This window comes from Urocitellus parryii, chromosome 6 (assembly GCF_045843805.1).
Source record: "Urocitellus parryii isolate mUroPar1 chromosome 6, mUroPar1.hap1, whole genome shotgun sequence".
NCBI classification, from domain to species: domain Eukaryota; kingdom Metazoa; phylum Chordata; class Mammalia; order Rodentia; family Sciuridae; genus Urocitellus; species Urocitellus parryii.
In genome coordinates, this window is record NC_135536.1 from 134,006,407 (window position 1) to 134,024,519 (window position 18,113).

Below are 18,113 nucleotides of genomic sequence, written 5' to 3' on the forward strand. Positions count from 1 at the left end.
GAGAACTTAGCATAAAGAAGCCATGTCACAATACATGTAACGGATGAAAAAGTGATCACTAACTCCCAAGACTGGTAGTACAATTTAAATGGAAAACCACCCTGATGAAGAAAAATTTCATTGTATTATATTAAAAAATTCATCACAAAATCAAACAGGTTTAGCAGAATTTGTTTCAGGAAATACTTTCTCAAAGAAAACTCAGTTTAGTATAGTGGCATGTGCCAACAGTCCTAACTACATGGGAGGCAGAGGGAGAAGGATCACTTGAGCCCAGAAGTTGAGGCCAGCATAGTCAACAAAGTGAAATCCTATCTATTAAAAGAAAATAAATAAGCTGGGTGTAGTGGCACATGCCTACAATCCTGGCTACTTAGGGGGCTGAGGTAGGAGGATTGTAAATTGGAGGCCAGCCTGGGCAACTTAGTAAGACTCTTTCTCAAAATAAACTAATAAATAAATACAAATAAAAATTATTTAATGTTAATGTAACTCTGATGAAAATATTTATATTCAAAATGTCTGTGGGTTAACCCCTCCTGAGCGTGTTCTCAATAGGAGTGCAGGTGGCTAGACTTCAACTCATTCTCCCTTCCTGCATGTTCCTTCTTACTTGACCAACCTGAGACCAGAGACTTACAAAAAAGATGACATGAGCTAAGAGGTAACTGGGTGCTGGAAAAGATCCCAGATGCAGCATCTGCTGCAGGGCTGAGGAAAGGGAGGCTGGACAGGCTGCTTGGGGAGGAGCTCTGTGGCTGTCCATTGAGAGTCGTCTTCTCCTTCATGGCAAGGAAAGAATAAGGCTCATGATTTTGCAGAGGAAAAAAAGAATGGGAAGAAATAGTTACCATGCTCTAATTATCTAAAAGAATAAGATTCATGCTGGACAAAAGCCACTGGAATCTCAGTACAAAGAAATAGAGTTACCTGGGCTGGAGCCCGAGACCTCTCCTTAATGACTCGAGATACACTGGGTATCTTCCCCCAACAAAGGGAGTCCTTTAGCAAAGGGAGACTTTCACTGTGAATTTATGTATCTTTTTCTTTGAACAGGAAGCATGATGAATAAAACTACTTTTTTAGTCATCTGTAGCACCTCACAGTTTTTTTAAGTCATGGTCTCATTTACCTTTGATGTCAATTTTGTAAAATGGGCTGATGTTGTTAATCCTGTTTACCGTGGGGACCTAGATGCCAGAGAGTTAAAGGCTTTGTTGAAGTCACAATGCTGATCAACAATGGACTGAAGACTTCAACTAAGGCCTTGACCACTGTGTCCAGGGTTTAACTGGATGATAAAACTAACATGAAGAAGACAAAGAGATGCTTTCATTCTAGAGATTCCACTAGTCATCCTTGAAAAATATTAGTTATCTAGAACCAATGCAAATGGGGCTGACCCTAAATAGCCAACAGCCAGCCCAATTTAGTAGCCAAAGGCCAGCCACTAGATGTGCATATTCTGGTGTTGGCTTTTGGGGGGGATTACTAAGGATTGAATCCAGGGGTGCTTTACCACTGAGCTACATCCCCAGCCCCCTTTTTGTCTTATTTTTTGAGACATGGTCTTGCTAAGTTGCTAAGGCTGGCCTCAAACTTGCAATCCTCCTTCCTCAGCCTCTGAGTTGTTGGGATGATAAGTGTGTACTGTGGTCCACCCCAGCTAGTGCTGGCCATCTCCAAATGTGATCTCCTTTTCAGCAACATGAGAGCCCTGGTAGTTGTTCCTGATAAACATCTGCTTATTGAGGACCTGGTGAATAAGGGCATCAAACCAGAAGCCGGTGATGAACAGGAGAAAGAGCAAACACTCAGACCAAGTTCTGGGGACTCAGCAAGTTTGTGACAATGACATTCATGGCAAAGGAGAATCACTCAGAAATAACTCCTTTCTCCCATTTTAACTTTGTTCTCATCTCCATCATTCTATTTTTTAAATATTTATTTGTGAGTTGAGTTGGACACAATATCTTTACTTTATTTACTTACTTACTTATTTTTATGTGGTGCTGAGGATCAAACCCAGGGTCTCGCACGTGCGAGGCGAGTGCGCTGCCGCTGAGCCACAATCCCAGCCCTCTGTCATTCTATTTTTAAGAGGGGGTCATGTCTCACCTGCAGCTTGGTTCTCAAGTTAAAAGGTGAAACTATCAACTATATTATCAAGTAACACCCTGATCATCCCACAGAAAGGAACACACTGTCTTCAGCATGGCCTAGGCAGATGGCTGGCATGTAGCTAAACACAGATGGTTTTGGTGGCTTTGAGGTTGGGGCCAGGTTGTGAAACAACAATAACAAAAAAAGAAACACAAAAAAACCCTCTTCAAATGCAAGGATGCAAGGGTGTAACAAGATGATCTCGCCAGTAGGAGAGGCACACTGCTCACTGGCAGTGGGAACTTAGATTCCTCTGAGTAGAGAGGCTTATAGACAGGCCAGCATGAGTGAAGCTGTGTGTCTCCCTCTCTCTCTCTCTCTCTCTCTCTTTTTTTTTTTGGTACTGGGAATTGAACCCAGGGGCACTTCCACTGAGCCACATTGGAAGCCACATTTTATATTTTATTTAGAGACAGAGTCTCGCTGAGTTACTTAGGGTTTCACTAAGTTGCTGAGACTGGCTTTGAACTCGTGATCCTCTTGCCTCAGCCTTTCCAACCACTGGGATCTCTCTTTCTTGACAGAGTTGAATTCGCATAAGTTAAATGTGCATAAAATGCAACTCCACAGTATGTTAGAAAGCATATCAAGATAATAGTTAAATATTGCAATGATAACAAGAAATAAGGAATTCATCTTTAATTTATCTCCTGCATAAGTTCAAAGGCATTGGGTAGGAAAAGGAACTCTCAGCATAGAGAACTGTCAGCCATCCACAGCCCTGGAACTCATTCTTGTTATAGGGATTTTTTTCCTTGCAGTATTGGAGATGGAACCAGGGTCTTGTGCATGCTGGGCAAATGCTCTGCCACTGAGCTATAGCCCCAGCCCAGCCTGGAACTCTTTCTTGAGGCTTATTTAAAAGGTCAATTAGCGTAGCTCAGTGGTAGAGCACTTTCCTAGCACACGTGAGGCATTGTGTTCAATCCCTGGCACCACATACAAATAAACAAATAAAGGTATTGTAAAAATAAATAAATAAATAAAAATAAAAGGTAATCTAGCAAAACAGGTGACCATCTTCTCAAGTCTGATTCTAAAATGTCAGCACTGCAGCTCTTTTGGCAGGGCCTGGGGAGAAGCATTTGTGACTCTAACGCCTCCCTGGAAGCCTCCCCACTGCACAGACCCTGACTGTTCCTAACAGAGGCTGCTCAACTCTACCAACAACTCTGCCCCTTTGCACTCTGCCCTTTGCACTCTGCCCTACAGGTTCCCTCTTTTGCAAGACCCAAAATGCAACTGAGGCAAAAAGCAGTGGGAGGGCTTCCCCACTGTCCCAGGGAGGCCACCCTAAAGAAACATCTCCCTCCATCAGATCCACAGAGCCTCGCCACATGGCTGCTCCTGGCAGCCTCACTCTCAAGTGCTGCTGATGTCCTCTGTTGGCCAAGATACCCACAGGGTTCAAGTCAGGCTGGCTGGGACTATCAAGGGACACGTGCTTAGGATGTCTCCTTGGTTTCCAAAGAATGCCCATCTCAACAGGCCCTCCACTCTGCTCAAAGTACACATTCGGGTAAAGAAAAACAAATTTCCCATTGTAGGAAAAATATTTGTTCACTGAGGAGGTGACCTTTACTCTGACCGAGAGATTTGTTTTAAGAAAGACATGTGGACCATAAATGCCTAACTAGAGGTGCACTGTCAGTTCCTGGGAACAAACCAAAGACAGTATCAGGGCTGAGCCTACCTCCCCTAGATTCTTTTGGCTTTTAAATATTGATTCAATAAAACTTGACAGATATGGGTGCTATGAGGCAGACAGAGCATACAGCAAGTGACAGTGCCTGCCCTTTCAGGGTCTGTTATCTGGAGCAGGGATCATGTTGAACACCCAGAGGGCTACTGTCACAGAGAGGAGGGGAGAGCAAAGGGTAGAGAGGCAGAATGGAATGACATTACAGGATGCAACCACATGGCAGAGAAGCATCAGTTGAACTTGGTTCAAGAGGGGGAGCCCAGGGTTCCCAGGGAGCAGGAACACTTCTGAGCGTTCAGTCAGGGGTGGGCTAGTCATGTCTCTCACTCAATCTTCACAACAACTCTGGGAAACTGCATATCATCCTCATTTTACAGCTAAGAAGAACAGACCTGGACTTGCCAGGTATTGCACCGCCAGGTTAGAGGACACGCCTCCAGCTCACTGCAAAGCTCTTCTTAGCCACGCTCACAGAGTTCTCACCAGCTTCCCCAAAATAACACTTCAACGTCCCTGGGCCTGGTTCTTCCTGTCTCATCAACTTGAAGAATGTTCTATGAAATCATGTTTCTCCAAATCGATAACTGAATTTGTGGAAACTTCTCTATGGCGTTCTTTACATGCATTCAACAGACAGCCATTTCTTTAGTTTTACATGTTTTTCATAACTGTAAATGCTTTCTGCATATTAGTGGAGTTTTTTCCGGCAGAGACATCTGGAGGGTAATTATTTGAAGATTCACATTCGGTTATTTCTGAGATGAGGCCAGAATGATAATATGATCATAGTGGGTCTCTCCCCAGAGATAATGAGACTGGGGGCGGGGGGGATGATAGTGAAACTAAGAGAGAAGGGAAATGCTTCTAGAAAGGTGACAGGTGTCTGATTTGGGGAAGCATTTTTGTCCTGCTTTAATAAATGAGAATAAACTCAATAGGCCCAGCATCGTTGGTGGGGAACTATGGGAGCAAGGTTTGTAGTTGTGCTAGGGATTGAAATGCTGGCCTCTGGGCCTTCCTCTGTGATTTGTGCATGTTTGTGCACGCATGCACACATGTGCACAACAGACATATGGACACATAGGAGAGGCAAGGAAGCTGGGAAGGGGAGAACCCTTTGGTGTTTACAGGAACCTTCTGTAGATATGCATCCTGGATCCTGAACTGCCAGAGCTTCCCCTGCACAGGTCTGGGACTCAGGCCTCCTGCTGCTCCTGCTGGGTTTCTCTTTCCAATTCCCTTCCTGGCCTCTCTCCTGTACCCAGCTTGGGTCAACAGCAGATCTCTAGATAGCCCACCCACTGGGCTGCACCCTGCTCCACTAGGACTCAGCTGCCCAGAAGTTGTGCATTTTCAGGAGGCTGGCTGTGGAGCAGATCCTGCATACACATCATACCAGTTCTGCAGGAGTCAAGGGTGAGGCTGGGAAAGACTTCATCAGGAGCCTCAGGAACAAACATCCGGGCCTTTTATCTCGTATTCAGCTTTCCAAATAGCCATTAATAGGCACATCAGAAATATGCTTTGAACACATTTCCCCTCCCAACTAGAGGCAAATACGACTTCACAGCTGCCACACATTACATTTTCACTGTTGTTGCTAAATATTCTATTCCTGATTTGCAGGATTCTGCACAGGAAAATTCCAATGCAAAGATAATTCTGTTTCTCCCAAATGACCAAAAGTGGTCTGAGGATACAAGATAAAGATCACCTTCTGTCCCCTGTTACTGGTTTCTAAATACAGGATGGCAGGGCTGCTGGGCCAAGCTGGCACATCTATGACCCTTCTTGGATGCTGTGTAAGCTATTAAACATGAATGCTAAAGAGAACAGGCCCATAAGTTACCATAAAACCACTTAAAATAAAACCACACTTCTTTGCTCTAAGGAAAAATAAAAACTTTTTTTTTTAAAGTTCAAAGAAAACCAGTTAAAAAGCCTTAGAATTGTTTTCTCATGTGTATCTGATCCCATCATCTTCCTTGTCCCACGAGCAGCATTCAGGACTGGCCACATCACTCCATATGTGGGAGCACATGCACAGTCCTCTCTCCTTGTGGATATCTCCACCTGGTTGGTTTTCTTGTTTTGTTGTGGTGCTGAGGATTGAACCCAGGGCCTCCCACATGCTTCCACCTGGTTTGAAACTATACTTTAATTGGGGATATAATTTGCTAGATGCCTTTAAAGTTCTTTTTTTTAAAAAAAATTTTAAAGTTATAGATGGACAAAATACCTTTATTTTATTTATTTATGTGGTGCTAAGGATCGAACCCAGTGCCCCACGCATGCAAGGCAAGCATGCTACCACTGAGTCACAACCCCGAAGTTCTACCCAACAAATGTCATTTATTAGAGAATTAGTTCTGCAAAAAGCTAGTCAAACTTGACCTTTGGAGGATGCACTGGAGCTCCTGAAACCAGGATGTCAAAGTGCTACGCATGAAGTACAAACACACTCTGTTTGCCCACACTTTACAGCAAAAACACTATTCCCTTGCTTCACCTTTCCTATTGTGAAATTATGGATTTGAAAAAGTCACCTGTGCTGACCAAACAGGATACATGTTGACACGAGGCACCCAGAACATCTTTCTTTTGTCCCCATTGCCCCAGTCACCTCTCTCCTGTCTAGAGGACAGGCACATAGATGCTAATGGTCTGCTCTTTGTCCAACCCAGTATTGCCTTTAGCTCCTTCTCAGCCCAAGTCCTCCTCAAAAGCTGTGCCATGTTTGGGTGGGAAGAAAGAGAAGAACTGGAAAAATTCCATCATTTATCATCACTATTCCCGGTGGAGGAAAGGGAATACTTACTTGTGAAGCTCTTGCATTATCTACATGAAATCCTCCTTTAAGAACAAGACTTGACATGAGAGAAAGGCTGGAGAGGATGCTAAGGAACAAAGCCACAGTGAAGGATGAGCCACAGAGAAGATCCGCAAGGCCATCTGCTAACCCCGCTCTTGCAAAGCCAGAGCCCAAGTCTAAAAGGGCCCCTGCAAAGAAGGGGGAGAAGGTACCCAAAGGGAAAAAGAGAACAGTGGATGCTGGAGAGGATGGGAACAGCCCTGCCAAAAATGAAGATGCCAGAGCAGACCAGGCCCAGAAAGTGGAAGATGCTGGAGATGCCAAGTGAAATGTGTGCGTTTTTGGTAACTCTATATTTCTGGTACACAGTTTGAAATGTTATTTTTTAATAAGTTTTTTAAAAATACAGAATTTTTACTTTATTTTTTTAAGCTATGTTGCTAGCACACAAAACACTTTGTTGATCTGTTCTGGGGAAAGGGTATATGTCACAGATAAAATATCTCCAAAGTAGGACTGCTGTGGGGAAAACCCCTGTCCCTTCTAATTTTGAAAGACTTCCTCTTGGCTCCCAGAAGGAGGGATTCCTTGACATTGACCCATATGGCCACCTTGGTACAAATGTCTTGTGTGTAGTGTGGGAAAACTTGTTTTCATGTCTTCTGCTCCTTTATGCCATTACAAGGTCTCCCTTAATCCCAGAGACCTGTTGGGACCTCACTCGCTCCCCAGTTACCAATATGTCAGGCCACCTGGACTTTCCAGTGACAACACTGAGATGGTATCCCTCAAAAGAGCAGTAGTTCTTTTTTTAGGCATCGGATCTTCGGACTGGTAATTCTGCCATTTTCAGAAAGTCAGGATTGGCTTGTAAAAAGTTACTAAACAACATGCTAAATGTGAAATGTCAATCTTCACTCTAAACTCTCCCTATTTAGAGCATCAGATGAAGACTTCATTGGGTTTTATAGTGGCTTTCTGATTTTGGTAGCCCATCCAAGAAGGGAGTTAGAAAGTTGCTGTATACTATTAATAATTGTCTGCCCATGTCTTGCATGGAATACCATGATTGTTTATGAAAAGTATCTTTAATAAAAGATGGATACAGTTTGGCTTAGAATGCTGCCCCTGATCTCCCACCAGTAGGGAACTGCTTTCTCCAAGGCTCTTAAGATGAGATGCATTCTGGTGAAAGGTAACGGTGCCATTTACAGTCCGATGATCTTTCATTCATCTATGGTCAGACTCCAAAACACAGCGGTAGGTGGAATTGGGAAGAATCCTAGGGGTACAGATTGGAGGCGAAAGGCTGGGAGCAGAAAAGAAGCTTCTGCTTGTGGTTATGCAGCACTCCCTGAAGTATTATTATTTTTTAGTTGTAGATGGACACAATACCTTTATTTTATGTATTTTTATATGGTTCTGAGAATCGAACCCAGTGCCTCACACATGCTAGGCAAGTGCTCTACCATTGACCCACATCCCCAGCCCCAAGTGTATTGTTTTTACATGGAGATTTTTGGTAAATCTAAGGTTTGGCCTGGTAGCTGAGCTGGGAGTCTCTCTCTCCACTTTGTTTCTATTGGCAACCTCTAACATTTTCAGATTAATAGAATCTGCTCTAGGCTTCTCTTGAGAGATGTCCCTGTGTCTGACCATAAGATGTTCAAGGCAGAGGACACACTGCTACTAAGGAGGTCTTCAAACAAAGATGTCGATATTTTTTTTTGGATACCTCTAAAGAGGACTTCTTTCCTCTAGTGAAGTGGCAAGAAGTTATGCTAGAGTATAGGACTTTAAATTAATTCACACTGGCAATTTGAAAAAAAAAAAAAGAACTCAAATGTTGATATTTGACACGAGCACTTGGTAATACAGCTTGCCTTCCTCTGATATGCAGAAAATAACTCACAAAATGGCAAGCAATGATGTTAGAAAAAAAGATGGTTCTTAAAATATTTAATAAAAATGATTTTTTTGTCAGTAATTATATAGATCATTACTAAGAATCCACACTCAGAACCTGACTCTATTCTTGTTCCCAGTGAGTTCACAGAGAAAAATAAGGAAACTTTATACAAAGCTCAAGGGACTTAAACAAATGAACTTGATCTGGAAAACTCTGCATCACAAACATGTCAATTCTCTCTCAATTGCCTATAAATTTAAAAGATGCACAATAAAAACAACAGAATTTTTACATTTGGAATTAAGCAAGCATTCACAAGGTCATCTAGAAAAATGAATTAGGTATAATTGCCTAGGAAATGATGAAAAAGAAAAGCAAAAAGGGTTATCTGCCCTGCCCCACTGCCCACCATAAAACATACTATACAACTACAAAACATGCTATAAAACTAATGGTATAGTCTCAGGATCATTAACATAAAAGGCTGGAAACAAGCCTGAACATATATCCAGGAAATTTAATCAGAGAAAAAGGTGGCATTTGAATAAATGCGATAAAGACATATTGTTCAACAAATGGTGTTGGGCAAAGAGTAGACATCTAGAAAAGTAAGCTGGAGATACCCCTCACACCAGGATCATTTCTACAAGGATCCAACATTTTATAATAAAAATGAAATCATACATGTGCTGGAAGAAATATCAGAATTTTTTTTTTAATAATTCTGATACGAAGAAGACCTTTCTTAGGAAAACAGAAATTCCAGCAGCTGGTGGGGGGTGGGGAAGAGTGAAAAATTTAACTATGTACACATTTTTAAGAATTCTGCATAGCAAATACTACCATGGGCAAAGTCAAAAGACAAATGACAAACCAGGAACAAATATTTGCAATTCATATCACAAAGGGCTAATTTCCCTAGTATATAAAGAACTCTCCCCTGGCTTTTGACCAGGAGAAAAATGGTCAGAGGCTACCAACAGGCAGCTGATAGAAAAGGAAATAAAAACAACTCTTAAATATATCTTTAAAAACACCAGTCTTTCATCAAAGAAACACAAATTAAAACTACAGTGAGAAAATATTTCACCCATCAGTTTGGCAAATATCAAAAAGTAGGGGAGCCCTTGATGTTGACAGGCTTTGGGGAAACAGGTGCTCTCCTACAGGGATGGGGGGAGAGGCTAGAGGGACCACACCTAGCAAAATTTCCATGCACTTCCCTTTTGACCCAGCAATTCCACTTCTAGAAGTGCATCTGATGCTCACACGTGCACATCATGATGCAAATACAGAATGACTCATTGTGGCATTATGAAAGCAAAAGATTACAAATTAATGAAGCTTTCCTGCAGAAGACTGGTTAAACAAATTGTTTATGGGATACTTAGCAGTTAAGACACAAATGGAGATGTTCTTCCTAAAGTCATTTAGAAGATTCTCTAAGTGACTCTACAAAGAGAAGATGAAAGACGAATGTAAGAGCCTGCTGCCAACAAGGTCAGCACCAAGGGAGACAGCAAAGTCATAAATCTCACTGGTTGATGAGAAAGCTACTGGGAAATGCAGCCCTGAGCAGAAATGCAAAAGGAAGGAAACGCTGCAGATGCCCTGACCTTTCAAGAAGAGGAACATAGTTCCAAAAAGCTCAAAGAAGCCACTGTTGATGGCTGTGGGTTAGTCCTGTTGAAATGGTAGCTCTCCCTATGGAGTGAGAATGCAAAAAAACATGTCCTCAAATGGTCAACAACTGTACGCTTGTGCAAAGTCAGGCAGCTTAAGGACCAGACCTTCCTTTTTGTCCACACAGTGAGAGAGCACCACAAAACCATATAGAAAAGCATGCTCTAGAAAGCTCTGCTAAAGCAAAGTTCATCTCTCTTTACACATGAAAGACAAATGCCAAGGTCAGGGGCTGGTGCCACCACTTATGGAGTGTTGAGTCCTATAGTTATGGGATTGCTGTTGGATATTGCCTTGATAATTTCCTTCCCTCTATTTTTTTCTGGCCTTTTTTGTAACTAAAATTATTTGGTGTTACATTTTCTGGATTGATTCTCTAATTTTCTCTTCCACTTTCCATTCGCTTTTTTTTTTTGTCTTTTTATTCTCCTTGCTAGAAGAGATACTCAATTTTACCTTCCAATCCTTCCAATAATCTTTTTTTCCTGCTCTAAAAGCTCATTCCTGTTCTCTGAATGTTCCAACTTTATAGTAGTTTATTCTTGCCAAATGCATACATACCCTCTCTTATCTGAGTATATGCATGACAGGTTTTAAGTTTACTTCAACCTATTTCATTGTGCTTCCTCTACTTCCTTTCTTCTGTTTGCTATCTTTATCTTTCATGTTCAAGGCTTTCTTCAAATGTCCTTCTATTCCTATTGCAAGATGAAGTGCTAAAAAACTGATGCAGAGTTAGCTATCTGTAGACATGGGGAGGACTGTCAACCTGGGGGTTCCAGCTATTCTAAGAGGATCCTCAAAAAGCAGTGTCTCTGGAACTTTTCTCTGGGGATAGTCAGTTTCCCCTCAGGAAAATCCCTCCATCTCCCTGGGGAAATTGGCTATGACTTAGGACTTGTTTGAAGGCAGACTCCATGGACTGGTGCCTCACACCCACCCTCAAGCTGCCAGTCTCTTGCCAGGGCAGAGCAGAGAGTCCTCTGGCTGTATGAGAAGAGAGAAGACTGGGGAACTTTCTACCAATCTTCATGTTGTCAGACACATTTCACATCCATGCTCAAAGATATCTGGTGCCTCCAATGCCTGAGCCTTCCAATCAGCTGATTCTTTCAGGATCCCCCTCTGCAAGCTTGGGTTTTAGATTTCTCTGGTCTTCTAAGTCAGTTTCCACTTGACCATCTGCTTTCTATTCATTCACTTCCATCTCCCCTCTAACCCTTATTAACATTTTAGTGGCTATTAAGAGAAGAGTAGGAAAGATGGTGGAATGTGATGGTCATCATTACCCTAAGTACATGTACACAAAGCATGTGACTCTTACTTTGTGTACAACCAGAGATATGAAAAATTGTGCTCTAAGTGTGTAATATGAATTGTAATGTTTTCTGTTGTCATTTATAGCAATTAAAATTCAATTAAAAAAAGAAAAAATAAAACAAAAAAAATAAAAAAGAGGAGTAAAGATAAACATGTTTTCAATCTGCCATTTTTTAATCAAGCTCCATGTGCTCTTATTTTTGTTTTAATTATTTCTTTGGGTTAAATTCATGATAGAAGAATCAATATTTTTTACTGTTTTATTTATAATCTGTTATACATTCAATAAATACTTAGTGAGTACCTTCTATGTGCTGAATATCATACTGGGCAATGAGGATACTTGGCATAAGGAAAAGAACAAGGACTATGGGGTCAGAACAAGGTCAAATCTCATTCTGACAGCTGTGTGACTTTGGATAATTTATCTTGTTGAGTTGTGTTTACTCATTTGTTAAACACTGAAGATAGAGGTGGGTCAAGGATTTTTTGGAAGACTAAAGAAAATACATGGTAATCACTGAAGTCAGTAGCCAGTGGAAACAGGCACCCTTAAAATTATAATATTTGTTATTCTGTTGCTGTTACCATTAAGTTATTTTATAATCTATCACAGTATATAGATTAGTAAGTAATACAAATAAATGTAAACTCCACAATGAAAGGACTGGACACTATAAAACCACCACTCTGAATGTGGAGGCTTCTTCAAAGAGGAGGGAATCTGTGTTCTCTCAAATAAGGAGGTGTGTGAAGTTATGAGGGTATTCCAGGAAGAAGGATCTCATTGTAAAACACAGGCACAAGAGACTATGTGGGGTCATGGAAAGTGAGGGGATCTTAATCTAGACACAAGGCATGTGAGAGAGATGGAGCCAGTCAGGAGCTACTGTAGTCTAAATCAGGACTGTGATGCAGGGATTTGTGCTTTAGAAAGATTACTTGGTGGTCTGCAGCAGAGAATGGAAGTGAGATTACTGTGTTACACCAAGTGAAAGCTGGGGATGTCCTGGGCTGAGGCAGAGGCAGAGACAATGGGCTGGTGAGGAGAGAGAGACTGAAGGACTGAGAGGAGGTTCAAATGACAGGGCTGTATCTGTGGCCATCATTCTCCCTGCTTTTGGACACAGTAAGTGCACTTCTTGAGATAGGCATGGCCACACCCCTTCCTTTAAGCAGTAAAAAGGGAAAGGAAGTGATATGGTGCCACTTCCGGCCAGCAGCCTTAAAGAGCCAGTGTGGGGTGCCACATCCCTCTTCAAGTCTCAGTGGTGACCACAGAAGCACTCTGTCAGCAGAGCCCTCCTGCTGATTGAAGTAAACATGTAGCACAAATGAGAAATGGATACTTGTGTGATTAAGGCTGAGATTTAGGGGTAATTAGTTACCACAGCATAAACTAGCCCATCTTGACGAATTGTGTCAAATTTAATATTTGACATATTGATAATACTTCCTGATTTTCCTCTGAATATCAAACAATACCTCATTTTTAAAAGTTTCATTGTTTCTAATGCTAAGCATTATTTGGTACTTATTACTCACATTTCCTCTTATGGAAATTATCTAGACATATCCTCTACCTACATTATCCACTGAGGTCTTGTTAACATTCAAAGATACTTGCATGAACTCTGTGTACATTATGTCCTTTATCGTTTGTACAACTAATCTGGCTAACAATATAAAAATAGCTGTAATGATAGCAGCTATGCTTACTAAACTCTTACACATGCCAGGCGTCCTGTAAGTCATTTTGCACGCTCTTTTTCCTTCTCTTTCGAAACTGAGTTAAGATCAATGACTCTGTTTTCACAAAGCAGGGAGCAAAGCTGGCATCTGAGCCCAGGTGGGTCTCAGTCTGAGCCTAAGTTCTGGATCCCCATGCCCTATTGCTCCCTAGCTTCTCCCCTCTGGAGCCTCTCCCTCTCAACAGGCACCTCTCACTTATATTTTCAATCTTAGGGGAAAACTTTCATTGAACTTTGATTTCTTCTCTAGTTTCTTATTTTTATTTCTTCCTTTCTCAGTCTTTTGTGTCCTCACTAGCTTCTTTGGTTTCCTTTCTCACCTTACTATTGAAAACACATCCTCCAACATTCCTGAATCTTTCTAGCCAAGGTCTAAGGCCTTTGGTCAGACCTCATCCTGACGTTCTGTGGTTTCTGACACCTCCCTAATGGCTTTCCTTCTCTGGTTCCCGTGACACTTCAGGTCCCTGATCCTTTACTCCCCTGTCCTGTTGTCTGCTCTTGGCTATTTGCTGGTTCTACCTCCTTACTGACCACGGTGTGCCTTGGACACCAGTCCTCAGGGTCTCTCTCAGCACTGCCCTTTTAAACTTCTTTGCCCCATGACCTGTAATCTGCATGTCTGGCATTGAGCTCACAGCTGTTCTGTAGCCACATGGATACCTGCCCATGTGTAATTCCCAGAGACAAGCCCCAAACCAAACAACCTTCCCCGAGAGAACAGCTGCCCCATGTGACTTCTCTATTTCTTCTTTTTTAAAATATTTATTTTTTAGTTATAGGTGGACACATATCTTTATTTTATTTTTTATGGGGTGCTGAGGATCAAACCCAGTGTCTCACGCATGGTAGGCAAGCACTCTACCTCTGAGCCAGAACCCCAGCCCCATGACTTCTCTATTTCTGCTCATGATTCTATTATTTCTCAGTGCGTTGTAACCTTGGCATTATCTGTGACTCAGCCCTTTCCTCCAGTGCCCAAGGCTGTTCCATTATCCTCCTACACCACTGATTCCACCTTGGAGGCCTCGGAGTTTGACCTAACCTTCCATTTCCTACCACTACCAGGCACAAGTCCCAACTCCTTCCTCCTTGGAATTTTAGACTCCATGTGATCTGACCTCCTTTCCTTCCCTACAGACCAGGACTCTCAGGTGTAATCAGATAGCTCTTGTCACCAGATCATGGCATGGGCACCTGTCTAAGGGCTGGCCAGGAAGCAACTGTGGAGACAGACCAGTGAGAGGGCCAGACACTCATTAGCAAACAAAATCAAAAGGACAATGAGCAAAGGGCAGACTGGGTGGAAGGTCCAAACACCATGCAAACAACACAAAGTTCATCATTGGGAATTACGAGAGATGGTCAAAGACTAACCATATGTAAATCATGGAACTGGGGGACAGGAGCATGAGGTGATGTGGGGTCAGGGTACAGCAGCAACAATGAGGACATGTGCCAACTGTGCCGAGGTCTCTGTCACCTTCTTACCTTGGTAGCGGGTTGGAAGGCCCACAGGACAAAGGACAAATGTGGATAGGTGAGAAGTGCTGGCCTGGAAGGCAAAGCCAGTTTTCTGCCAGAGTGCTTTCTTAAATGATGACTGTCATGGGCTCCTGCCCCACCAATCTCTGTGCCTTCTCTCTTACCATCTGATCTATTCAAAGTTGATGAATCTTTCAGACCTCCTCACTCTAGGTGCATAGTTCCATCTCCCCCTTTTTTTAAATATTATTTTTTAGTTGTAGTTGGACACAATGCCTTTATTTTATTTATTTTTATGAGGTGCTGAGGATCGAACCTAGTGCCTCGCACATGCTAGGTGAGCGCTCTACTGCTGAGCACCAGCCCCAGCCCCCATCTCCCTTTTTAATATTCCTTTATCCTTTGTCTAAATTACTCATTCTGACACTTGACCACATGTTCCTATCAAGACAATCTTCAAGCACTGGTGTTCACTGATCCTGCACAAAGTAGCAGCCATGGGGGACAGATAATTTTAAAACAGTTTTTGTCTTCAAGCCTCTAACATGGGGGTGAAGATATACACACGGAGGGTTTCTGCTTATATCCCCATCATTGGGGAAGAGCAAAAGAGACAGAGATGGGTAAATGTTAGAGGATGCTGGAGGAGGTAGGATTTAAGGTCTTGAAGGAAGGAGAGAGAGGATTTTGATGGCTAGAGAAGGTGGAAATAAGAGAAAAGGTATTGTGACTATATAGAAGAGGTGAATGTGCGGTGCAGGGGATGAGCAGATTGCAAGAGTAGATTACTGACTATTATTAATTGATTATTAAAATACATTGTTCTTTACTTATTCATTCACAAGAAGAACCTTCCTTTATTCAAATACCAAGGCAGGAAAAGTCCATACTGTTATGGCTCATAAGTTCTAAGTTAAAAAAGAAATTATGGGGGCTCTCATTTCATATTAATATGGAACTCAAACTGATCTTTACCAACTTGCGTGAGTAAGTTCAGGGTCTTGCCAGGAGGAGGACCTGGTGCTACATGTCACAGGAAAATCAGGCTAGTTATGGCAATAGCACTAGCACCCAGTGGAAAAATGGAAAAATACATAACCTGCTCCTTCTCTTGAACCTCTACCCTTCCTGGGAGGCCATAGAATTCTGGGCTAGTCACTGACCTCCTGGTGAGGTTTCCAAAATGTTTCAGAGTACAGACTTTTTTAATGACTACCTCAGAAGTTAAGTAGTCTGGCTGGATGTCAAGTGCCCACACTAACCAAGAGCCCTCATTCTAAGATCAGAAGTTGACACAGGGTGGAGATTTAGGGTGGTTCCAAGGCTGTCACAATGACTGACTCACTTCCATGGCTCACCATAACACTGTGGGCAGCTACCTCAGGCAGATGAAGAGTGCTGAGGAGTACACTGTTGCTAGTTGTTGGCGCTTCTCTATCAGTTGCTGGGGTGGCCACAACAACGGCATCTCATCTGATCATACACAAACCAGGATTACAGCTTTCTGTGTAAATAACAGCTTCCTAGAGTTCTGTGGATAGATTCCTTAAAAATCTGGAAAAAGCTGTCCTTGAGTAACTATGATATCACTACCATTCTGATCCTAAAACCAATCCCCCACAATAGACTCCAGACTCCATTTACAGGAACTCCCCCATCCCCACTGCCGTACTGTGGATGGGACCCAGGGTCTTGCGCGTGCCTGGCAAGCTCTGTACACTAAGCCACACCTCCAGCCCAGGAAAGATAGATAGTCTTGATGTTGCAGAAGATAACCAGGGTCCAAAGCTGGTCACTTCATTCACTGCTGCTTCAGATAGAGATGAAGTATGACTGTAGTGAGCTCTTGATCTCTAGCCACTGGAGGACCACACTGGCACTAAGAGTCTAGGAGTCACATTGTTACCCTCTAGAATATTATTTTTGGAGTCAATTTATTGTCTTAAATATACTTTACCAATAAGTACATATTACTTTGTAGTGGAAAATGTACTATCATAGCGAGGGGAGGCATGCTGAGAGGCAGGTAGAGAAAAAGATCGGCTTGAGATCAAAATTGGAAACTACGGAATTCATGGGATCGATAAAACATGAGGAGCTGATAAAAGCTGGCTACACTTAGAAATTTTGCACTTTTCCAGAAGGTGAGATCCATTTTCTGCTCCTAGATATTGGAACAATTTTCAGGCAACAACATATCAAGAAGGACCACAAAGGTGGATACCAGGAAAGACCTATAAAGTAAAGTAAGTAAAGTAGTTTAAATAGAGTTAGAAGTTAAGGATGGTGGGTCAAGATGGACCTTGGTTCCTAGTCTGAGAAAGACTGGAACGGAGGGGTAACTTAGTAACAGGATCTAGGACAGGAGTAGAGACCCACTTGTCCATCCATATGTGCTGGGTTTGACACTGTGTGATGTCACCATGTGACAATGGATTCTGTTGTGCACAGGTGGAATCTGCGGTGTACAGGTGGCTTTTACATTTTTGAAGACATAGTAGACCCCTGAAGAAAAATTTCAGGCTTGAGGAACAGGGCAGGAAGTAGGAAGGACAGACATTTGGAGAAAATGGTAACTTAAGAAACTGCTTTAGAGTGCATGGCATGAGATGAGACTTCTTCTATATGAACTAAATAGAGAAAGTCTTTAATATTTTGGATTCTGAATCTTTTTATATATTTCAGGCTTCAGCAATTCCTGAAAGAAGGCACAAAGACTCTTAAAAAAAAAACAAAACAAAACAAAACAAAACAAAAAAAAACAAGCCAAGCCTGGATCTAAGTTAGAGAAAGTGGATGAATTTTTTTAGCAGACTCAAGTTAGTCATCAGGATTCCACACAAGATGTCTCAAAGATGGTGGCACTTTTCTTCCTATCATGACTAGCTCCTTGAATAAGTGATCTGCTAGGGTAGAGACCATGCAGATAGCCCAATATCTAAGAGTTAAATTAAACCTGGCCACTGGCAAAGTATACATCACCTTCAAGTGAACACCCACTCAAAAAACCTCACCAAATGATGGCAGAAGCCAGTGAGTAAGAGTGTGACCAACTCATTCATGTTTACTTGTGACTTCTTCAGCATTAGCACAGAAATTCTCATGTCCTAGGAAACCTGTCAGTGCCAAACTAGAAAGTTTTGGCCAGCCTAGTACAGAGAACTACATCCCAAAGTCAGTAATTTAGGATTTTTTTTTTTGTCTTGACAATTTAATTGTAATTACAATCACTCAAAATTGCATAAGCAATTTTAAGATGAAGTCACTTGAAAAAGTAACCTCAGTTGA

General features: G+C 42.1%; 1 protein-coding gene and 1 pseudogene across 2 annotated transcripts in view; one reads left to right on the plus strand and one right to left on the minus strand.

Annotated features, from left to right (window-relative positions):
• The window catches only part of Abhd2 (abhydrolase domain containing 2, acylglycerol lipase), a 100,854-nt gene that overhangs the window by 50,835 nt on the left and 31,906 nt on the right, over positions 1-18,113 (minus strand). The window lies entirely within an intron of this gene.
• On the plus strand, positions 1,637-7,005 carry LOC113182272 (non-histone chromosomal protein HMG-17 pseudogene; annotated as a pseudogene).